This window comes from Perognathus longimembris, chromosome 1 (genome assembly GCF_023159225.1).
Source record: "Perognathus longimembris pacificus isolate PPM17 chromosome 1, ASM2315922v1, whole genome shotgun sequence".
NCBI classification, from domain to species: domain Eukaryota; kingdom Metazoa; phylum Chordata; class Mammalia; order Rodentia; family Heteromyidae; genus Perognathus; species Perognathus longimembris.
Genome location: NC_063161.1, coordinates 48,289,354 through 48,314,280, shown reverse-complemented (window position 1 = coordinate 48,314,280; position 24,927 = coordinate 48,289,354).

Genomic DNA, 24,927 nt, shown 5'->3' with positions numbered 1-24,927 from the left:
TCCTCATCTAGACCCACACTTCTGTTATTGTCTGCTACTGATGGCCCCTTGAGTCTAACCCCCAGTCTTTCTAGTTTCTCTCTGATAGAAATAGCCTGTCTGTTCCTATCCTCTTTCTGCCTCTTGTCCTCTTTCCAAAGTAGGGACAATGGATGGACTCAGCCTCGACCAAATCTAACCTCCATCCCCTGGCTTGCTCTAGTAGCTCAGTGAGCTTGGAGGGCAGAAGTTGGAGTTGGGAAGAAAGAGCAGAGGTAAAGCCGGCACCTGGGGCATATAGATCCTCACACATCTTCTCTTTTTTCTCTTCCCTAACTCCCATTCTCCCTTTTTTCTTTTTGTTTTCCTCTTTTCATCTCTTCCCCTCTCCTCCTTTTTCAAACTGTGACTATTCTAGAAACCATTCATGACTTTGAGGATAAGATTGGTGACATCAAGAACAAAATTGACTCAAAGCTAAACCTGTAAGAAGACAAGAAGTGATACTCAAGAGTACCAGGCTTTGGGCCTACAGCAATGACTAACTAATTAATAGCTAATTAATTAAACAATATTATTAAAAGCATCAAACTTAGTGTGCATACGTGTGGGTGCATATGTATTTGTGTGTATGAGTGTGTTCCTTTAGGAGGATGGGGTAAGAAACTTAGCCAGAAGCCTAAAAGAAGGGAAGAGCTCTCCATGAGGACTCAGTAGATGCCCTAATGTTTCCCCTTGAACCTCAACTTCAGAATCAGCCTTCCAGAAGAGAACATGCTACAACAAGCTCTCTGATTCAACCCTACTCCTTCACCCATGCCTACAGGAGTTGAGCCTCAATTCCCAAATTGGTCACCTCTTTATTCTTCACTTCTGCCCAATGCCTTATTACTGTCCATCAGAATGCTCAGTAGGAATCTGTCCATTACCCAGGAAGCTGTTTAGGGCCCATAATTAGAAAGCCCAGGCCCCAAGTTCCATATTCCATTAAGAACTTACATCTGGAGCTGGTACCAGTGGCTTGGGCCTGTAATCCTAGCTACTCATGAGACTGAGATCTGAGGATCACAGTTCCAAGCTAACCTGGGCAGGAAAGTTCATCAGACTCTTATCTCTAACTAAGCACAAAAAAAAAAAAAAAAAAAAAAGCCAGAAGTGGAGCTGTCTCTCAAGTGGTAGAGGGCTAGTCCTCAGCAAAAAAAAAAAAGCTCAGGAATAGCACTCAGGCCCTAAGTTCAAGCCCCAGGACTGGCTAACACACACACACACACACACACAATTTACATCTTGAACTTTGCAATACCTCATCCCCCAGACTTGGGACTGACTTAGAGCCAGAAAAGTCAGCCCAACCCCAATCATTCCTTACTCTGGTAAGAAGAGAAGCCTGAGAGTCATTGGTACACACACAGGGCCCAAACTATGGGATTTGGAGACCTGCATGGTGTTGTACATCTGTAATCCCAGTACTTAGGAGGCTGAGGCCCAAGGAAGGATGAGAAGTTGAAGACCAACCTTGGGCTACATATCAATACTATGTTTTAAAATGAAAACAAAACTAAAACAATGAAAGAAGGGTTTCCTCCCAGGATCCCCAAGGCAATGTTTCATCTAGACCCCATCCTTCTTGCATTTGGAGAGGGGATCATTTCAGAAAGACACAAAATGTAGTGAAAATCATAGTAAAGTTTATTAGAAGAAAGGTGCACTTTTCAATAGACTGAAAGCGGGTCATCTCTAGGATAAGGAAGACAATGGTTTTTACCCTGCACAGGTTTTTATTAAAATATAAAAGCCTTTGGACAGAGTCACTGCTCCCTGGTTTACTGAATGACATCTGAGCTCCGAACAGTGGTTTACTGGCCGAGGCAAGTGAAAGATGTGTCATTCCATGAGCTATTTGTTGACCCATCTTAGGCTGAAATTAAAACTGGGTTTTTAGACCCCAGGAGACTCACATTAGATCAGGTACTCAACCCCCCATATGCCAAATAGAGACAAGGAGAGCCAGGTGCCAGCAGCTCACACCTATAATTGTAGGAGGCTGAAATCTGAGAATCGCCATCCAAAGCCAGCCCAGGCAAGAAAGTCTGAGACTCTTATCTCCAATTAACCAACAGAAAACCAGCAGTGGTAGAGGGCTAGCCTTGACTGAAAGAGCTCAGGGACAGAACCTTGATTTCAAGCTCCACAACCAACCAACCCCCACCCCCGCCAAAACAAAACCATAAAGAGCAAAGAAAGGAAATTTATTACATGTCAGCCATGGGAAGACACCACCTCAGTACCTCTTCAGCTGCCTTTGGGGGTAGACAGACATTGGTTTCAGGTTAAATTCGGAGAATTTGGGGCACAGGTTTAGAAAGGCAGGCATAGTTAAAGCAGACCTGGTTGATCATTGTTTTAGTCTTTGTCTCTCGAGGAGTTCCAAAAACGTTGTTATTATTTTACCATTGGGACAGAACAAGTTGCCTGGCAGGTGGTCTGGATTTTTGGCTATTTTCTTTAAGGTGATAAGAAGACAGCTTTACTTAGTTAAGGAGTAGTTTGCCCTCTCTGATAATTCCTGATGCCCACAGTGATTGTAAAGTGACTGGGGGAGAGATTACCTCAGATCAGAGGCAACCCTACAAGGTGGGGGTGGGGGGAGGCTCCAGGTATGACTTCATTCACAAGACCAAGAAAAAACAGCTTGTACATTTGCCTCTTACAAAATGAACACTTTCATTTACTCCTTAAGTGGGTAGGGTACTCCAAAAAAGAAAACCCATCCTGTAACAGTTTATGACTTTGGTAGGCCACATAAGCTGTTCATCACAAAGTTGGAGAGTTTAATTACTATTGTTGTTGTTATTGTTTCTCAGAAATTTTGTCAGCGCCTTCCTCTTGCTTAGGTTCCCTTTTGTATTTCCCTATCCCTTGCTCATGGCTGCTACCTATCAAGTGAGCAGCCATGGGAATCACACATAAATGGAAAGTTAGCATCCTTCCTCCCCAACCCTCCCTTCTAGCTGCAGACTGGAAGTCAGAACAACAGCAGCTCGTAACAGAGACAGCCAGTTGGCCTTTAATATCAGAAGACAGGTGGCACATCTGATGTGTGGCCACATGCAGAGGTGGCTCTGCCAAGTGACTGAGAAAATGGGGTACTGAGGACTCCAAGCCTACCTCCCCACCATGATAAGGCTCCACCCCTCCCTGGGCATATTACTTTCATCTGGAGCACAGTTCTAGGTTCTGAGCACCCAGAGCGCCACCCACTGCCACCACCATCTTGGAATTGCCCAGAAGGAGAACAAAAGGATCAGAAAAACAAACTCTTCACAAATTCTGGCCCAAGGGGCTAGCCTTTCCGCAGGACCACAAACCTATGTGCTTGCTCCATACCAGGACCAGCTAAATCATGGCCTGAATTTCCTGGTAAAAATTAAGCCGTAAGGAAATGGAAGGACTTGGGAAAAAACCATGCTAAGTGAAGTGAGCCAGACCCAAAGAAACATAGACTCTGTAGTTTCCCTCACTGGGAATAATTAGTACACATCTATGATAATTCTAGCAGAAGATCACGATAGCTCAATAACTATGTCCATATGAACACATAAGATGATGCTAAGCAAAATGAACTCTGAGTTATGGAAGCAAGTGGTTTATCATTGTTGTTATTTTTCAACATACCATGTGAAATTATGCTGTTTTTCTTTTGTCTTTCTTTCCCATGGTTTTACCCCTGATGTCACTGTAATGGATTTTGGTACCCTGGATATTGTATATATGTGTATTGGAACTAGAGGAAGGGAAAGGAAATGCCAGAATCGAGAGACAAAGGATAAAAAGACAAACCAATGTGACAGCAATACTTACAAAACTATATGGTATAAATCAATTGTACTACTCATGAGGGGAGGGAAATGGTGAGGGCAGAAGGCAGGGGGAGGGGGGATGAAGGAGGTGGTAACAAGTTAGATAAGAAATGTACACATTGCCTTGAGTGAATCTGAGCTGGAGCTTGTAACTCCATCCCAGGGACTGGGACTCCTAATAGCCTTCCTTGGGAACCCAGGTAACATCTACTTCATTAAGTGCTGTTGGAGTTACAGGTAAGTGTGCACCAGCCAGCAATAAACATTTCCCAGCCCCCTTTGAAGTTCATCATGGTCATGTGACTAAGCTCAGACCAAGAACGGAAGTGTAAATGTTTTCTCTCCTTACCTGTTACCTCTAAACTTCGGAAACTGGATCCTGAATTCTTCTAGATTACTCCAACCAAATTATTCCCCTGAAGAAACACTGAGAACCAGAAGTTCTTGCTTCCTGAGTTGTCCCGCTGGAGCTTAACAGCACAATGCAAGTTTCAAGAGATAGATGTCTCATGTTTGATGTGTGGACTTCCCCAAAACAGCTGGCTCCACACCCAGAGCAGCTGAGACTGCAATACAGGGGGAGATGCTGACATCTTCAGATGGTGGACAGCTTTTCCCAAGATGTCCTAATACAACTTCCTATTTTGAGACTCTTAATTTGTCCTTGTGATTGCCTACCTCATTTTCCTGGGAGGGTAATGCTGTCATTGGACTTTCACCATTAACTTCTATAGGTAGCCTGACAGAGGGCTGGATCTGACATGTTAAACAAAAATTGTTGTCTGGGTAAGGGATCCTTTAGCTTACTTGTCGGCTACCTTTAAAAATATCTCAAAGGCCACTGTTATTCAAGTTTTACTAGTGGCCCCTTTCTCTGGACCCATGTGTTCTCATTTCCTGATTTCCTGATTTAATTAGTCCAGTGATAAAATTGTCATTCCTCTGCTGAAAAAAAGAAGTGGTGTGTTATGTGGGAAAAGCTAAACTCCTGCAAACAACCCAAAATAGAATAGCTCAAAGTAACTAATTAAATACATAAATAAAATGCATTAAAAACCCAAACAAGTTTAGTGGCTTACATCTGTAAGCCACTACCCAGAAAGCTGAGATCTAAGGATGGCAATTCAAAGCCAGAACAAGCAGACAAATCCAAGAAATTTTTATCTCCAATTAACAAGAAAAAAAAACAGCAATGAGGTGTGGCTCAAATGGTAGGGTACCAGCCTGAGCTAAGCCAGGCAAGAGTTCAAGGCCCTGAGTTCAAGCTCCAGAACCAACACACCATGCACACATATACCAAAAAATAAAAAATAAAATCACCCCTTGGGGCTGGAGAATGGCTCAAATGGTAGAGTGGCTGCCTAGCAAGTATGCAAAGGCCTGAGTTCAAACATCAGTACTATTTGTTTTATTAAATCATAGAGCCAATAGTAGGGTTTGCTCCAGAATGATCAATCTTCTCCAAGTTATTTAGATATTCAGGTTGGCAATGGCTCTGTCACCTTTAATAGTTAGTTTCAAGATCATTCTATGTTTATCACAATTCCAGTGGTAGAAGGGAGGATGTGTTAGCTTTGTTTTACTATAACTAAATACCTAGATGACTTAGAAATGGTTATAGTGAGCTCACAATCTTAGAGGTTCTAGTTCAAGACTGAGAAGACCTATTGCTCTGGGTCTCTGATGGAAGTGCCAGCTGGCAATGGTTGGGAGTATGTGGTAAAGCCAAGCACTTGACTTGTGAGCCAACAGGCAAATAGACACAGGACGTGGCATGGTTCCCACAATCCCCTGTGGAGTCATGCTCCTAATGACCAAAGGACATCCCAGAAAGGCTCAGTGACTAGGCCCTAACTCACCCAACAACAACACATAGTAGCAATACCCTGGGGACTAATGCTTTAATTCATTGATCATTGGGGACATTCAACATCAAAACAGAGGAGGAGGGGCTGGGAATATGGCCTAGTGGCAAGAGTGTTTGCCTCATATACATGAGGCCCTGGGTTCAATTCCCCAGCACCACATATACAGAAAATGGCCAGAAGTGGCGCTGTGGCTCAAGTGGCAGAGTGCTAGCCTTGAGCAAACAGAAGCCAGGGACAGTGCTCAGGCCCTGAGTCCAAGCCCCAGGACTGGCCAAAAATAAAAATAAATAAATAAATAAATAGAGATGTGTATGAGTTACTCTAGCAAGAGCTCTGTAAGGTATCAGCCCTGTGGTCACATCTAATGACCAGAGCTGGGAAACATCTGGCAGCAAGGTAACATAAGAATGAATATTGATATGCCTATAGCAACTCTACCAACAGGACAGTGTGAAAAAGGGAAAAGGTATCTGCATAACATCTTCCACTTCTGGGAATAGAAAGTTTTCCATAGTAGCTCATGTAAGAGGTGCAAAATACAATTCTACACCATTCTCCCAAGGTCTTTGACAAGGAAAAGAACTCAGATTTTCCCATTGCTCCTATGAATACTTTTACAAGAAGGATCAAAAAGCTGCAAATGGGGGGCCTCCAGACCAGAGGAAAGGAGATAGCACCTGGTAAGCAGGTGGTGGAGATAGACCGATGGGCAGGCCTAAAGGAATGGCCATTCTTTGAGGGGCTGGAGTGAAGCTAAGCACCCTCTAAAAGGACTCTATTACACCCTGCATCCACGGAGGGCTCCAGAGAAGAACAAGTCAGAAAGAACAAGATTTTCCCTATTGACTTTGGCTAGTAACGTTTGAAGAGCTCTCCCTCACCTATTCCACCTGCCAACAATCGAGACCAGACCCTTCTCCCTTTCATGTGCCTCTACTCAAGTGTCTGATGGAAGAGAAGTAAACTTTGAAACTGGATGTACTCTTAAGTAACAAAAGGAACTAACAAACAGAATCTCTTTGATAAGTCATTTAGAAGTAGGAAAGGGGGATTTCACAACACATATGCATTCTTTGGAGAAAAAGAAAATTCTACTGAGACCGGACCTTTCAAATAGCTATTCTTGGGCTGGGAACATGGCCTAGTGGCAAGAGTGCTTGCCTCAAGTAGCTATTCTTGCCAAAATAAGCCCAAAATAACCAGGATGTGGTTATTGTCACAAAGACAATCAAGAGCAGCCATGTCTATAAAAATTCAGCTCTAATTCTCAAACAGTTCAGAAAAAGTCAAAGACAGGAGGATAAAGCAAGCATGACTACATGTTAACACCTGGGAACTCTAGTCCCTGTGGACCTAGGAAGCATATGTGGAAATTCTTTGTACTATTCTCACAATTTCCCTGTAAGTCTAATATTCTCTCAAAATGAAAAGCAATGATCATATTATAATGAGCTTCCATTAGCCATTCCAGAATGGAGACAAGTTTCAAAATGTTATGTTTTGCATGATATGCATGCCTTCTATGTACCTTTTTTTAAAAAATAAAAATAAGTGAAAAGGACAAATATTACATAAAATGTAGGAAATAAGAAAAAAATCGGGAGATTCCACATGAAATTCAGATTCTCCAACAACCCTTGGAGAATGAGAATGTGAGTTCAGGGCAGACGCCCCTAATCACTTCAGGCCAGACAGGCACACTGCACCTGGCTCTGGCTCTGCCACTTCCTCAGGCTCTGTGAACTAAGAGGAATGGACATGTTTTACCCACCATTGCACTTGTGCCATTGTTTACCTGGTTTCATGTCACTAACTTGACTCCTGTAGACATTGATTTGCAACCCCTAACCCAGGCCTTTGATCCCAAGTCTCTATCTGGTCATTACCAAATGAAGTATCTAGACCACACAGGAGCTATGATCATTCCTTCTGCTTAAGTCATGGAAGGAAGAAGGGCAGGCCTCCCAGTCTTCCTTAGAGACTCATTCTGGGGCTCACCAGTTCACCTGTCAAACTCAGAGTATAAAAAATATAATTCTTCATATGCAACTACAACAATGCTCAATAAATTTATTTAGCTTATTGCAATATATATAGTTCTTGGAAGTGGCCCTATGGCTCAAAGTGCTAGCCTTGAGTGAAAAAGCTCAGGGACAGCACCCAGGCCCTACGTTCAAGCCCCATGACCAAATATATCTATTTTTTTGCCTTAAGGTTAGCAAAAAGCTTCTGAAGATGCACACTACATGTGGTCTTTATTTTTCTCACTGAGCCTCACTTGATTGCCATTAAATTTTCCAGAATCTTAAAAGATGCTCTCATGATTGATTTTAGCAACCTAGTTAGCTGGTCATAAAACCAAGATATGTGGCAAAACATTATTCTGAGTGTTGGTGTCTGGGTATTTGGAGATGAGATTAACATTTAAAATGATAGACTTTCAGTAGGTTGCCCTTCAGGATGTGAAGGTCGGAACAGAACCAAACACTGACCTTCCCCAAGCAAGAGAAAATTCTGCCAGAAGAAGACCTTTGGAATAGAACTATACAGAAGTTGGATCACATGATCCAATTTCTTTAAAATAACTCTCCCTTGCTCACTCATTTTCCTTCCTTCTGCCTCTTTCTCTCCCTCCCCCCCCCCCACATGCATACACGCATGCACGTGCAATTGGTTCTGTTTCCCTGGAGAACTAGGACTAAAACAGATACTGATTAAGTTAGATGGGAGAAAGTTGATATTACCAAGAACTAATTATTTATTGTAAAATGGAACTTACCATTTCAGTAGGGATTGGTGGTGGTTTTACTACAGACTCTAAAGCCCAGAAAGGTTATGTTTAGAATCCAGCTGTGTCACTTGCTAGATGTGTCATCTCCAGAGAGTTCTACTCCTGGCCTTTGCCTTGGTTTGCCCATCTGTGACTGAGAGGCCCAACAGTACTCTTATCCAGTGAGTACTTAGCTCACTGCATTGTCAGGATTCAACAAAATTCTAAGAGCAATGCTTAACACAAGAGCTGGAGTTGCCCACCAATGGCTATGCCTATAACCCTAACAATTCAGGGAAACTAGGATCTGAGGATCCTGGTGCACAGCCAGCTCAGGCAGGAAAATCTGTGAGACTCTTATCTCCAATTAGCCACCAAAAAATATTTTTTTAAAAAAAAGCCAGAAGTGGAAGAGTGCTAGCCTTGAGCAAAAAATTTCAAGGATGGTACCTAGGCCTTGAATTCAAATCCCAGTACTGGCACAGATAAAGAACAAATAAATAAATGATATTTACAAAGACTGGAGGCAGCAGGAATCCATTTCCATCTCTAACACGGAAGCAGCCAGGGAAAGAAGTGGTGTTACCTGAGACCACTGTGTGGGAGTAAGGCTCTGGCACAGAAGCCGCCCGACACAAGCTATCATCACAAGAGCTCAGCCATTACCATGCCATGCTGTATTACATCTGTGGCTGCAGACCGCATTGTTCCAGATCATTCAGTAACTTTCAACTAATATCATTTTTATTTTAATCTCACTGCCACTGTGGGGGTCATGAGTCTTGTCTCTGTTCAGCTTAGCAGTTATATCCTCAAGACTCTCCATCTCTAACAAGGCTGCACACAAGGCATTCTGAAGGGTGCATTGACCTCAGAACTCATCTGGGCCAGGATCCATCCAAGGTCAACCTTGAAGTGATTGGCAGAGGTCAGTTCCACACAGACTTGGACTGAGGGTTTCCATTCCATTCCTCACTGGCTACAGACAGTGCCATGTGAACTTCTCCATAAGGTAGTTCACTGCATGGATGCTTACCTGGACAGAGCTAGCAAGACAAGAAAATTCAGAGTTTGTATTCTTAGACAAAGACAAAATTCAGTGTTTTATGACCTAATCTCAGGAGTGACTACCATCACTTTTGTAACTTCCTCCATACTCGACAGGAGGTGATGCACAAGGGCATGAGTACAAAAAAGTGGGCCTCACTGGGATGCCCAAAGTTGCATGATCTTCCTCACAAGGCTTCCAGAGTCATGTGCCTCCCAAATAGAATGGTGCTGACAGCTACATGGGGCATCTTATAGCGCAGCAGATGCCTATGAGGGACTATATTTACTCAGCCTGCTCCACAATCATTGAGAAGCTATCATGTGGAATCCTCCAAGTCCTGCCTACCAAATTCCCTTTTACATGGTTCAAAGTCTACAGCAGAGTCTGGACTAGAGAACTACCTCAGCTCAAATCCACAGAAGCAACAAGAGGCTCAAACATAAGACTCAAAGTTACATATTGATGCCTGCTCCCAACCCTACTCTTCTCACAGGTCTTGATGACCTTGGCAGACAATATCTGACCATGGGAAGTGGGGGCTTATTGTGCTGCCAAGATGCACTGCTGAGTACTGAGGCTCACTGCAAGATGGAGTTACTCAAACTAGGAGTCAAAGGATCTGTCACACTACAGGAGCCATCTCTGAAAGGTAACCCAGCACACATGTCAAAGCAGAGAGCCAGAAGGAAGAGTAAATGCCTGAACCTCTGGCCTCTCCCACTTCCATTCCTCTCATCTACCACTAGTGTGTCCCCCTGGCCAAAATCATCCAGAAGCCAGAGGGCAAGGGAGCCTCGATAAAGCAGCCCAAAGAAGCCAGCTTTCCCAGCCAATGCAGAGATAGGCAGATCTGTATTAGGAGGCGTCCAATAGATAGAAAATAAGCAGCACGGGAGAAATGAGACAGATCAGCACAGTCATTATGGAGGTCAGATAACCTCTCACACAGATACAATGTGTCTTTTAACACACACATGTACACACACACACACACACACACACATCCCAAACCCCCTCATTTGAGGTAACATTTTACCTTGGCCTTGTAATAAAGTAATGAAAAAATTTGTATATGTAACAAAATGTTCCTACATTCCCACTTGTCTCCATCTCTCTGAAAAAATGTAAAAATCTGCCTCTTTAATTTGGTGAGGCCAAGAGGAGTATTGGGGCAGGAAAAGGGCTAAGCATTTGGAAAGTACCTGCTCTGTGACAGCTCTCGTGTTGACACCAAAGTCCTCATTTCCTCTTAGAAAAATCTTGGGTAAATATCATAGTTTGATCCTATTGACTTTTGAGCTTTGGGAGTGGAGAGATATTTGTTTTCTTTTGTTTTGTTTTGTTTGAGACAGAATCTCATGATGTGACCCAGGTTGGCCTTGAACTTCAGCTCCTCTTGCCTCTCCCTCCTGAGTGCTGGAATTGGCTCCTATTCACTTTTTAAATATATCATGACACATTGTGCAGATAACTTGACTTATGGAATTGTAACCTCTTTGTACAACTACTTAATGATAACATTTTAAAATATATATCATAGAGACTGCTTGGGATCTGGGCTAAAGGCCCTCCCTCTACAGTCTCTTTCTACATGTGCTCGCACCCAGGCCACTAACGCAATCAAAATTTCCCATTCCCTTTACCCATTCCCATTACCAATTCCAAGTAAAGCCATCAGCTCCTTTGAGTCTCTCAGGCAAGCCAAGTTATTGCCAAGTCCTGACTATACATTTATTCAGTTCACTTCTCTTCACTCACATGTCATAATTCCAGGCCAGATAAATCCCACGTCCTAAAAGGTAACTTTAGTGTCAAGGTGACTTTAGTTCCTTAAGGACAGGCACCTGCCATGAACATCTCTTTGCTACCAGAGTCTCTGCCAAAAATGTATGTGCCAAACAAATGAGTCCCCACATCCTCTGAAGGGAAGGATTCCAATGAGCTTTAGAGAGCTGGGGAGGCACAAACATTCACATGTTTCCTTGTTCCATTTTGAATTCTTCACAGGTGTCAGATGGAAGAAGAGATAAGGGATTGACTGGTACCCTAAGCTTACCTCAGAGAAGAACATAGAAATGCATCCCCAGGACTTTGAACTTGAGAGTTTATCTTACCCACGTTCTCCCAATCCTACCTCACCCAACCCTCCATTTGGTGGGGTAACCTGATTTTTCTCATTTGCTTAAAAAAAATCTTGATTTAGAATGGCATAAGCTATTTATATTCCTTCTTTAGCTCACTTGATATAAATAATCATTAGTTCTGTCACTGAAACAGTAACGTGTTTGACAGTGGAGCAACCTTATAATGTATAATGTACACTTCTTAACATTTCCTAAAATTAGAAAGATGTAACATTCCAAATACATCTGACCCCAAAAGTTCCAAATAAATGGACTGTATAAATTTGCTTGGCTTTGCTTGCCCAAGTTGCTGTCTTGGGCTTCTTCAGGACCTGGAAAACATTTTCTTCATCTTTGAGTTTCCCAAGCCAACATGGATAACAGAGTAAGCACTCAAGAAAGGCCCGTTGGGGTTCATCCAGATCTGTTTCAGAACTAATCTGGGAAGTTGGGGTAGAGGAAGAAAAAGTCTTATGCTTCAGATAGAGACAATTTAAGAAAAAAAACAACTTCTCAGAAGTCAGAGAACAAATGTAGACTTGAAGAGTGAAGGTAAATCCTACTTTGAGGCAGCAGTGACTCCATTTTGAAACCCGAGCCATCTTGTTGTTTATGTTGAACTGTAAGAACTGACTTGTTTGTGCTGAGACTGCTAAACTGCAAATTTCTTGAACAAAGCTATCTTAAAGCCAGTCAGGCCCCACTCTGTGCTATCTAACCTTGGGCCTGCACAAGCTCTGAGAAATGGCCATGTTAGACAAAGATAAACAGGCACTGTAAGCCCACCCTGGCCGCCAAAATACTCCATCTAACAGGACAGGTTGTCAGGACCCAGACAACCAGAGACTGTTTTGGTAACCTCTGTCTACCCTGGAATGTTCCTAGCCCCGAGCCAATCAGAATTGTGCCCGAACCCTAATCTTGCTTGAACACCTGGTTGCTGTAATTTTGTGGTTTTTGCCCTTATAAACCCTGTAAGATTTCAGCTCAGGGTCCTCCTCCCTATCTCCGCTGCGTTGGTGAATGGGATGAGACCCAAGCTGCAGCTTGCCTGAATAAAGCCTTGCTTTTGCATTTCGGAATGTCTGGCTCTCTGTGGTCTTCTTGGAGGTCATCTTGCGACTTGAGCATAACAGACGAAGGTCAAGACCAGAGCCCTGGTTCTAAGAGCACACAAGGCCCACCTCCTTGCAGCTATAGTGGGACAGTGAGTGGCTTCAGTGGGCCTCTAACGCATTAGTAACTTAGAACTCTGGGAGACCCAGAGTTCTTGCTGTCTCAGACACAGCCTCCCTGCCAGGAGCAGCTATGACTTTTCTGTCTTTCCCAATGTTTTCTGTACATTATTCTCTCACTTCATTCCCACCCTTGTCCTGTAGATAAGTGTCATAATCCCCAGATGGGAGTGAAACTCCTAACATTTTTAGCATATCTCAGCATAATATCATATGCATATGAAAAGCCAGAACTCAAAACCCAGACCTCATGAGTCCCAGACCAGGAGAAGAAAAAGAAATCCATGTCACAAGGAACTTCTCGCTCTGCCTTTCTAGATTATTCATAGTAGGATCACTTAAAGAGTAAGCGCCAGTCGAGGTGAACTCCCATTCCTCTCTGGCCAGATCTTCTCAGAAGTGTGGACTCCCTCTGATGAGGCCTGAACACAGAGCACTGTGAGGCTACATACTAAACACTGTCAAGAGTCAGGGTCCGACTAGGTACAGTGATTCACGCCTCTAATCCCAGATACTCAGGCTGCACAGACATGGAAAATTGTAGTTTTAGTACAACCCAGGCTAAAAAATAGTTAGTGAAGCCTAATCTCAACAACTGAGCTGAATATGATTGCAAAAACCATTGTCCCAACAATAGAGATGGCAGAGCAAGAAGGATTAAAGACCAAGCTAGTTCAAGGCAAAAATATAACTTTAAAAATATAACTTTAAAAAAGGGCTGGAGGATATAGTTCAAGTGATAGAGCACCTGCCTAATAAACACAAGGCCCTGAGTTCAAATCCCAGTTCCAGAGTCAGAAGGAAAAAGAGAAAGGAGAGAAAAAGAATGAAAGAAAGAAAGCATGACTCTTCAAACCCATTCCTCAAGGGAGGAAAGCACCCACATAGTCCTCAGGTGCTGTGTGTATAAAGAGGTTCCCTTAATTTGGAGAAATCTTCATGCCCCTCACCCACCACTGCCTGCCCTGCATTACAGTGTGATCTTCTGAGCCCTCAAGCCCCTCATAGAGAAATAAGACTTAAAGTCCTATGCCAGCACTCTCAACAGACACATTCCAGCATCACCCCACATGTCACTTGCTCTACTACAGTTCCTGAGCCCCCCAGGATGGAAATCAAGAAGAAAGGTAGGGTGAGAAAGGAAGGAAGGAGAAGGAGATGGGGATTCATGGCGGGGGGGGGGGTGGTGAGGTGGGGGGAGTCAGTGCAGAAAGGCTCCTGTCCAAGATCTGCCTGCAAGGTGACCAGATGGCCCTTGTTGACTTAGCAGGTAAGCCTGAGAAGGAAGAAAGGATGGTGCAGAAGTCATGCCTCTCCAAGCTTGATTTCCATAGGTCTTTGATAATTTTAAAAGGGCCCACATTTAGACTCCATCCCCAGCCTCTCTGAGAATTATGTGGCTCTTCACTCAAAGCATGAAAGTCATTATCCTGAAATTCCTGGCAGCTCTAGCTGTGATCCCAGTCTACACCGGTGAGTAAGGCCCTTCCCTCCCCCTGCACCCTACCAAGTCTCAACCCACATCCCCCTCCCTGCTATCCTGGCTCCCCTGACTCTGCAAGTGACTCCAATGCCCAGCTTTTTTACTTGTAGCTTCTTGATACCAGCTGCTTCTCCCAGCCTCCCTCACAGTTGGGGAACTGTTAACCATCTTTTAGGAGGATGGGTGGGAGGAAGTTCATGAGGACTTACAGATGTCAGGGTCATCAACAATGACAGCCTCCTTTTCTACAAAGTCATCTTCTGTAGTGGGGGCAACAGATGTCAGGTAAGAGTGAAGACTGAGCCAGGCCACCTAGGTCACCTCTTTCCCACTCCCAGAATGCAGCTCTCACATACGTTTGTGGACAAAGGTGGATGAAATTTCCTTTTGGCTGCAGATCCCCTCCAGTCACCTCAGTGGCCCACAGGGCTTTCTCTCTGAGGTTTACATTTCACTCCCTTTCAAAGACTCTAAGGGAGTGAAGATGGTTAACAGTTCCCCAACTGTGAGGGAGGCTGGGAGAAGCAGATGGGGGTAGAGGCGGGGGTAGGGGGGAGGAGGAGGTGACCATGGCTCTGCTCTTTGAAAAGAAGGTAATACAATAAGGAGGGCAGTGTGAATTGGAGTAGGACAAATGAAGACAACCATAGCAGGCAAGGGGACATGGGGGAAAGGCTTGCTCTGAATGAAATAGAGAGCAATATGAGATTATAGGATGACGAGGTAAGTTAAGGATCCTACATGATATGAATATCTTCACTCACAGACATCTTCCATAACTCCCAGCTCCTTAGCACAATTCCATTATCTGACTTCAGGACACACTATGTGTACAAATCCTATCTTGCTTAAGGGACAGGATATGTGCCCTATCACTTCTGGATCCTGTCACCGAGCAGATACAGCATGTATCAGTGGGCCCTGCCAGCCATTCCAAAGGATAAAAGTTTGTTAAACTTTTGTTAAACTCAATAAACTAATGCCTTTGTAATTCATGCTGAAATCACAGCAGCAATCTCAGGAACAACAGATCTAAACTTAAGTAAACTTACGTCTATCTACTGTATGTGTGTGTGTGCACGCACATGCCAATTCTGAGGCTCGAACTCAGGGCCTGGACACTGTCCTGAGCTTTTTTGCTCAAGGATACGATTCTACCACTTGAGCCATAGCTCCACTTCCAGCTTTTTTTCTTTCTTTCTTTGGTGAATAATTGGAGATAAAAGGTTCATGGATTTTCCTGCCTTGGCTTCAAACTGCAATCCTCAAATTTCAGCCTCCGAGATGACTGGATTATAGGCATGAGCCAGTGACGCCTAGTGTAAATGCCTTTTTTTTTTTCAGTTGTGAGGCTTAAACTGAGGTCCTACACATTGTCTCTCAGCTCTTTTGCTCAAAGCTAGAGCTCTATTACTTTGAGCTACAGCACCACTTCCAGTTTTCTGGGCTCTTAGAGATAAGTCTCATGGACTTTCCTTCCCAGGCTGCCTTTGAACTGTGATCAGCCTCCTGAGTAGCTAGGATTACAGGCATGAACTACTGACACCTGGCTGTCCATGTCTACTTGCTCTACTACAGTTCCTGAGCCCCCTGTCTTTATGCAACATCAACAACCATGGGCAACAGGTCCCCCTGGTACCGCTTACCCAAGAGACAAGCCTAGAAGAAGCAGACAAACTCACACACCTGAAAAAAAAAACACATGCAGTGTGCAACTCATACACAAGCTTCCAATAAATTGTTCTACCTGCACCACTTTCGACTTCTGAGCAAAATTTCTCCCCCTTAGGAATTCATGTAGGAATGACTCTGGTTGGGGTTGTAGCTCGTCTGCTATTTTTTTTTCTCCAAAATTAGAAAAGTTGATGGAAGCAATTCCAGAACTAGTCAAAGCTGCCATTGAAGATGCAGTAGCAAAAGCAACTGAAGGTGTTGCAGTTGGAAAAAAAGATTACACAGGTGAGTTTATCCCAAAGAAAAGTTGGCAGAAATATGAGAATATTCACTACCTATCACCCAGGGATAGTCAGAGAGAGAGAAATGACCACAATTACACCTCTGCGGTATAAAACCCAGATCACCATAGCCCCACCATTAAAGTTCCCCTCACTTCCTGTTCTCAAATGTCTCCAGTCCTTATCTATATTCACACTGCCATTGTTTTCTGGATACCCATTCTCCCTGGGGTCTAACCATCAGTCTTCCCACTGGACAGCTTGCCTATTTCCGTTGTTCTCCCACTAAGGAGAGGGGAAGAGTGTAGATCTTTTCACCTCTACACCATCTAACCTCCATGCCCCAGCTTTGAGTATCTAGGATCTCAGTAAATTTGATAAGGAAGAAGTGTTGTGCCAGGTCACAAGACGACCACCAAGAAGGCCACCAAGACTCAGACGTTCCGAAATGCAAAAGGCAAGGCTTTATTTAAGCAAGCTGCAACTCGGGCCTCGTCCTACCCACCAACACAGCGGAGGTTAGGAGGGAGCCCCAAGCTACGATTGCACAGGGCTTATAAAGGCAAAAAACAAAGTTACAACAATCAGGTGTTCAAGCAAGCAAGATTAGGACACAGGTACAAATCTGATTGGCTCAGGGTTCGAGGCATTCTAGGGGTGGTCAGAGTTAAGCATTCCCAGTGGTTAGAGTTCTAGACCGACTGGGCCCTAATGGGCTTGTCCTGGGTTTGCTCACAGGGCCTGCTTATCTCAGGTTCACGTGGTAAAGTGGGGTTCACGTGGTAAAGTGGGGCCTGACTTCAAAGTCTGGCACTTCATTTCCCCCTTTTTCTTTTTGGTACCTTGGGAGCCAATCATGGCTCCATTCTGTCCATTTCAATGGCTTGCATGTCTAGGGGATGATATAGAGGTAAGGCATGGGCCAGTAGGGCCCAAAGTAGTATCCAAAAATAACTCTGGTCCCTCAGTTTTAAAGTGGGGCTGATGGGTGAAGATCATTCTGTAACTTCTTCAGGCTGACTCAGGGGCGTTGACCTTACCTAGCCAGGAACCTATAACCTTACCAAGGGACTCCAGGATTACTGCAAACTGAAAATTAACTTTCAGCTATACAGACTTACCATTAGCTGTATAGTGTTTAGTATCCAGATGTAAGCAACAAAATAATACATAAACTTCTCAGCTGTGCTCTAAGGGTCGGGTGGCTATACCGTATTCCTGAGCAAGCCCAAAACTACCTAAAATAAGGGGGTCACCTCACTTTGGAGTGAGCTGCCAAAATAACATCAACACTAGCCAGGGTAGTAAAGAAAGAAGGCAAAAAGAAAATTATAACAATGTTCAGTTTAACTTTCTTTTCTTGAGGTGAAGGCGAAGCGGCTGAGTCGGGTGCTTGGAGACCTCCCATGTTCCACCACGGTAGTCGTCGTCCAGGGCAAAGGGGTCAGCTGGCCTGGCATGGAAGCAATGAACCCAAGTGGCGATGCCATCTAGGGTCCCTTCCACCATGGTTCTAAGGATCTGGGATTATGCCTTCAGATGAACACCCAGTCCCCTAGTCTGAATAAATAGGGGGTAGGGACAGAAGCAGAATCATATAATGCCTTAAGTAGGGGTCACATATTCTTGTGCACAAGCTGCAATGGAGTTTACACAAAAATTCAGCATCATCCAAATCAGCAAGCAATTCAATCTGAAGGCTTAAAGCCAAGCTGATAGGGAGAATTTCTTCCTCTAAGCAGAGCAAAAGGAAGGAGTGACACCCAGTCTGCACCAGTCTCTAAGGCCAATTTAGTTAAGGTCTCTTTTAGAGTCCGATTCATTCTCTCTATCTGTCCTGAACTATGGGGTCTATAAGCACAATGCGATTTCCAATCTGTCCTCAGTGCAGCGGCTATTCCTTGACTTACTTTTGAGACAAAGGCCGGTTCGTTGTCCGACCCAATGGTGCATGGGAAGCCATACCTGGGTAGGATTTTTTCCAGGATCTTCTTAGCCACTACATTCGCGGTCTCATGCTTTGTTGGATAGGCTTCAACTCATCCTGAAAAGGTGTCTACAAAAACTAGCAAATATTTGTATCCAAATTTTCTAGGTATAAATCTACTTCCCAATACACACCTGGCCTATCCTCACAGAGACGAGCTCCTTTAGTAATTTGTTGATGGGGGCATTCGTAAGCTGACAGGCCTTACAATTTTTAACAATATCTTCAATAAGTTGATCTCCTTGTCTAATTTTCACTTTGGAGTGTCGGAGCAAGTCCTGCATTCTTCGGGTTCCCATGTGAGAAGCTCGGTGGATTCTCTTAAGGATCCCGTTTCCCAGCCCTTGTGGCAAGATAAGTTTCCCTTCACAAGTTTTCCACTAGTCATTGTTTCCTTCTCTATTCGGGGTTTTGTGGGCCATCGGATTTTTCTTTATCCACTCCAAGTCTTCTTGGGAATACTGGGGCACAGGAGGCAAAGCTCGTGGCCCTGGGTCTACTAAAGTCAATACCTCTGTTCATATAGAAGCATGACCATCTCAGCAAACCCAGGTATCCACAGCTGGCAAAAGCCTGCTGTTGCTGTTCCCAGGAACTCTGAGTTGTCTGGCTGACTTAGGCGCAGGGATTTTCAGCACAGTCTCTTTACGTGCATCTGACAACCAACGCTTGCCCTCTCTTAATATGAAGCCCAGATAGGTTTACAAATTTGTGCCTTTTAACATTCTAGTTTGTAAAAGCTTTTCCTGACTGGCTGGGGAACTGATCTCTGATGACCTTTGCAGGCCTTTAACAGATCTCAATAAGGACACAATCTCAGGTCTACAAGCTTTCTTTCCTGAACAGATGTATCAGCTTAAAATTTTCACTGCCAGTCAGAGCTTTGAGTAGATGCAGGGGGTTGGGATTTTAAACTATCCTCTCATTGACAAACTTACCCTACTACCCACTATCACAGATGACTGGCAAGTTCTTGCCCAGTAGACAGACATGGGCATTGGAAAGGCATGCTTATGAACTATTCTTTTAGGACTTCCCGGCTTTGATTAACTTTTGAAAGGCCAAACAGGAGTGACTCTAGGATCTGACACCATCTCTGCCATCCAAGCAGTGGCTTACTGACTCTGGATGCTCCATCACTTTTGTCCCAGGAGGAGTGACTTTCCACTGGACTTGGACTCAGGGCCTGAGCACTGTCCCCCAGCTCTCCAGCTCTGTTCCCAGCACTCTGCTGGCTGATTAGAGACAAGTCTCTCACAGGGACCTTTCTCTGCCTGGGCTGGCTTTGAACTGCAGATTTCAGATCAGTGAGTCTTACAAGAGGCCACTTTACTCCAATTAAAGGCCAAACAGGGTGGTCCACACAGAAGTAGTTTTTAAGCATGCTCTTACCTGGAACTTATTAAGGGCCAGTATTAGATCTTGACAAACTTGTAGGAATCACCTGTGCTTCTCTGTGGGCCTGCTGGAAACTGTTACAAAAAAAAACACACCCAAAAAAGACCCTACAAAGAAGCTGGAATGGCAATTAAACATTTTGGTAGCCATAATTCTCCTTTTCTCACTTTGCAATAATTATTTAGGACAATTTTACTTTCAATTTCTTATCTAGAAATGTATTCTTGATTTCCAAAGCCTTTTTACTAACCCAACACTTTAGCTTTTATCTGCATTGGAAAAACTGAAGCTCACAGGCATTCTGAAACCAGGTGCTGCCCTTTGCCTACGGGCTGCTTGTTTCAAAAGAGCCTCTTTTTTTTCCTTCCAGTCCCTGTTACTGCATGGTATGAAGACCTTTGAATTTTTCCTTAATGCAAGAATTACAATTACAGAATTAGAAATACTTATCCATTCAGCTTTCCAATATATTAGTGAGAAACATTGGCCCATTTTGCCATTTCTTCCTCCATACATAGAGTTAATGAGAGTTTACTTCTATCTCCATCAGTTTAATATATATCCTTTTAAATCCAAATTTCTGACACTTAGCTCTGATTTTTTTTAACTATAGTTCCTCCTTAATGCAATGCAATAATCCTTTAAAGCATTTGGTAATGCCCAAACTTGATGACCATTTGAATTTAAACTTAAACTCACTAAATTTTATATCATACTAACAATCTTGAACATGTTCACACTCACATATTCACACACATACATATTCAAAAGATCTTAAAGCACTCAGAATAAGCATCGGCCGTACATTTTCCAGTGGCAAGAGGTATCTTACTCCTGCAACACCCCAGTTTTTTTTTTTTTTTTGGCCAGTCCTGGGGCTTGGACTCAGGGCCCTGAGCACTGTCCCTGGCTTCTTTTTGCTCAAGGCTAGCACTCTGCCACTTGAGCTACAGAGCAACTTCTGGCCATTTTCTGTATATGTGGTGCTGGGGAATCGAACCCAGGGCCTCATGTATATGAGGCAGGCACTCTTGCCACTAGGCCATATCCCCAGCCCTGCAACACCCAAATTTTAAGACAAAACCTTTACTATATGATTTTAGCATTCTCCAGCCTCATTTTCCAGGGCTTGATAGTTTTAGTAAAACATTTTTAGTCTTAGTAAAACATTTTAGCACACTAAATAATTTTCTGCTTAAGAAGGCTGGGTGGAGGTCCCCCCAGAGTTCTTTTTTTGCGGACACTCACACTGTTAGACTTACAAATACAGAGGACAGCGCTGCGCGGTGGGGTCACTCCCCACCGCCTGCGGGTGGCTTGGGCTGGCCCCGTGTCTGCCCCTGTGGGCGGCGGCTGTGGGTCAGGACTTGGGGGCCGACGCCTTCGTGCCCTGGGCTGTGGGCGCCAGGACTGGTCGGGACCTTCCAGAATGGAGGGCACAGCTGAAACATTTTAAGAAAGGCCGACATTCAACGGACAAAGGCCTCATATCTATAATATATGCAGAACTAAAAAAATTACCTTTCTCCAAAACAAAACCGCAAAGAACTAATAGCCCACTCATCAAGTGGGCTAAAGACCTACAAAGAGACTTCTCTGATGAGGAAATGAGAATGGCCAAGAGACATATGAAAAAGTGCTCTACATCACTGGCCATAAAGGAAATGCAAATCAAAACAACATTGAGATTCCATCTCACCCCAGTAAGAATGTCATATATCAAGAAAACTAACAATAACAGTTGTTGGAGGGGATGTGGCCAAAAGGGAACCCTACTTCATTGTTGGTGGGAATGTAAACTGGTTCAGCCACTCTGGCAAGCAGTATGGAGAGTCCTCAGAAGGCTAAATGTAGAACTCCCCTATGACCCAGTAACCCCACTTTTGGGTATTTATCCAAAAAACCACAAACAAAATCACAATAAAGCCACCAGCACAACAATGTTCATTGCAGCGCAATTTGTCGTAGCGAGAATCTGGAACCAACCCAGATGCCCCTCCATAGACGAATGGATCGGGAAAATGTGGTACATATACACAATGGAATTTTATGCCTCTATCAGAAAGAATGACATTGCCCCATTTGTAGGGAAATGGAAGGACTTGGGAAAAATCATACTAAGTGAAGTGAGCCAGACCCAAAGAAACATGGACTCTATGGTCTCCCTTATTGGGAATAATTAGCACAGGTTTAGGCAAGTCACAGCAGAGGATCACAAGAGCCCAATAGCTATACCCTTATGATCACATAAAATGATGCTAAGTGAAATGAACTCCATTTTATGGAAATGATTGTTATATCACAGTTGTAACTACTTTCAAAATCCCATGTGTATCTGCAGTTTCTACTATTGATGATGTTCGTGTATCACATTCTTGTGATTGTATCTACACTATCTCTGTAATCTTATCTGAGTGTATGGGAAACAGTGTGTACTGGTATTAGAACTAGGAAATTGAAAGGGAATACCAAAATTGAGAGACAAAGGGTAAAATAAGAGAAACAACAACAAAAGCAATACTTGCAAAACTGTTTGGTCTAAGTGAACTGAACACCGCAGGGGGGGAAGGGGGAGGGGGGAGGGGGGTATGAGGGACAAGGTAACAAACAGTACAAGAAATGTATCCAGTGCCTAACGTATGAAACTGTAACCTCTCTGTACATCAGTTTTATAATAAAAACTTAAAAAAAAAAAAAAGAAAGGCCAAATCCAAGCTGGAGTGTCCCTGTCAACTAGTTCCCTCCAGCTGTCTATATAAGGAATCTGGTCTAGATAGCCTGAACGAGGGGCTTCAACTATGCTTTGTAAAGTACTGATCTTAACTATGTTAAAGCTCCCCTCAGGTGGCCAATTAGCTCTCTCAAAGGTGGGCCATTCTGACTTACACAGGGTGATCCATTTTTCCTCCTTAAGGGCCACACCTTGGTTCTGAGCTATTTCCTTGACCTCCCTCCAGAGAGGGAGGTCAAATCTAGGGGGCTAGATGGAGGTTCCCAAGATAGAACGTTACCCATAGCTCTGATCAGATGTTTAGTTCAAAAGGCTACAAAAAAACAAACCAAACAGACAGACAACACAACACACAGGCCTGAGAATAAGAAAAGGCATGAGTTGGAGATCTCCTAGGTTGGCCCACAAGCCTCCTCCTGCAAGCTAGAAGCAGCAGGAGCAGACCTAAGTTGACCCACAACCTCCCGCAAAGGTGCAGGAGGAGTGGACCTAAGTGGACTCAGAGTCTGGGGTGTCCCCCAGTCTCCCTGGGATTGCCGAGTAAGCATGTCCGAACCCCTTTAAGAAATAAACAAAAAACAAACAAACAAACAAACAAAAAAAAAACCAGACAAATTACAGGACAAGACAAATAAACAAAGGAACAGCGCTGTTTCCTTACCTTCGGAGTCTGGGGTCTTGGGGGTCTCTGGGGCGATCCCGGACGAAACCCCAAATGTTGTGCCAAGTCACGAGACGACCACCAAGAAGGCCACCAAGACTCAGACGTTTCGAAATGCAAAAGCAAGGCAAGGCTTTATTCAAGCGAGCTGCAACTCGGGCCTCGTCCTACCCACCGACACAGCGGAGGATAGGAGGGAGCCCCGAGCTGTGATTACACAGGGCTTATAAAGGCAAAAAACAAAGTTACAACAATCAGGTGTTCAAGCAAGCAAGATTAGGACACAGGTACAAATCTGATTGGCTCAGGGATCGAGGCATTCTGGGGGCAGTCAGAGTTAAGCATTCCCAGCGGTTAGAGTTCTAGACCGACTGGGCCCTAATGGGCTTGTCCTGGGTTTGCTCACAGGGCCTGCTTATCTCAGGTTCGTGTGGTAAGGTGGGGTTCGTGTGGTAAAGTGGGGCCTGACTTCAAAGTCTGGCACTTCAGTCTAAACATAAAAATGTTTGGTAGTTGTTTGGTTTTAGATACATTATGTAAGGTCGCTGACCCAAACCTGTGGAAATACCATTTGAAAAGAAGTTTTTTTGTTTCGCAGACCTGGTCTCTACTGTGTCCCCCTCCCCCCCGCCCCAGCAGTCATATATCAAGGAGACCATGTCCCTTTGTTATTTGTGTTCTAGGCTTGTCTCGATCAACATTATTTGTTCAAGTTCTGACCATTTCCCTGCGCATACCAATATTTTATCATTTCTTTTTTTTTTTTTTTTGGCCAGTCCTGGGGCTTGGACTCAGGGCCTGAGCACTGTCCCTGGTTTCTTTTTGCTCAAGGCTAGCACTCTGCCACTTGAGCCGCAGCACCTCTTCTGGCCGTTTTCTGTATATGTGGTGCTGGGGAATCGAATCCAGGGCCTCATGTATATGAGGCAAGCACTCTTGCCACTAGGCCATTTCCCCAGCCCATTTTATCATTTCTAATCGCTATGTAGTCTTCCATTGTGTATAGGTACCACATTTTTTGGATCCATTCATCTGTAGTTGGGCAGCTGGGTTGTTTCCATAGTTTGGCTATTATGAATTATGCAGCGATAAACATGGATGTGCAGATGTCTTTATGATATCCTGAGACCTGTTGTTCAGGAGCGATGCCTAGGAGTGGTATGGCTGGGTCATAGGGTATGTCTATGCTGAGCTTTTTTTTTTTGGCCAGTCCTGGGGCTTGGACTCAGGGCCTGAGCACTGTCCCTGGCTTCTTTTTTGCTCAAGGCTAGCACTCTGCCACTTGAGCCACAGCGCCACTTCTGGCCATTTTCTGTATATGTGGTGCTGGGGAATCGAACCCAGGGCCTCATGTATATGAGGCAGGCACTCTTGCCAATAGGCCATATCCCCAGCCCTATGCTGAGCTTTTTGAGGAACCTCCATACTGTTCTTCAAAGTGGTTGTACTAATTTGCACTCCCATCCAGGAGCTGCTGTGTTTTCCTGTTAGAGCAGCTGATGACTCATGGGATGCTACAAGGGGTGGGAGTCGGGGGCGGTGGGTGGGGGGGGGGACAAGAAATAACTTTTCCTCTGGGGCATGATGGGTGGGGCTGTTCTCCCAAGCTCTGGACATCCTCTCCTTGAGTTCTATTGCTTTACTTTCATCGTGTGTGTGTGTGTGTGTGTGTGTGTGTGTGTGTGTGTGTGTGTGTGTCTTGCTTTCTCTAAGCCTTTTCCTGCTTCTGCAGGGTGTTTTCCTAGAGTGGATTAGTATTCAGCTCTGTTGACAGCAAAATCACAAAGAGAATCCCCCTCAGCTTTCATCTCTTATACCACCCCCGC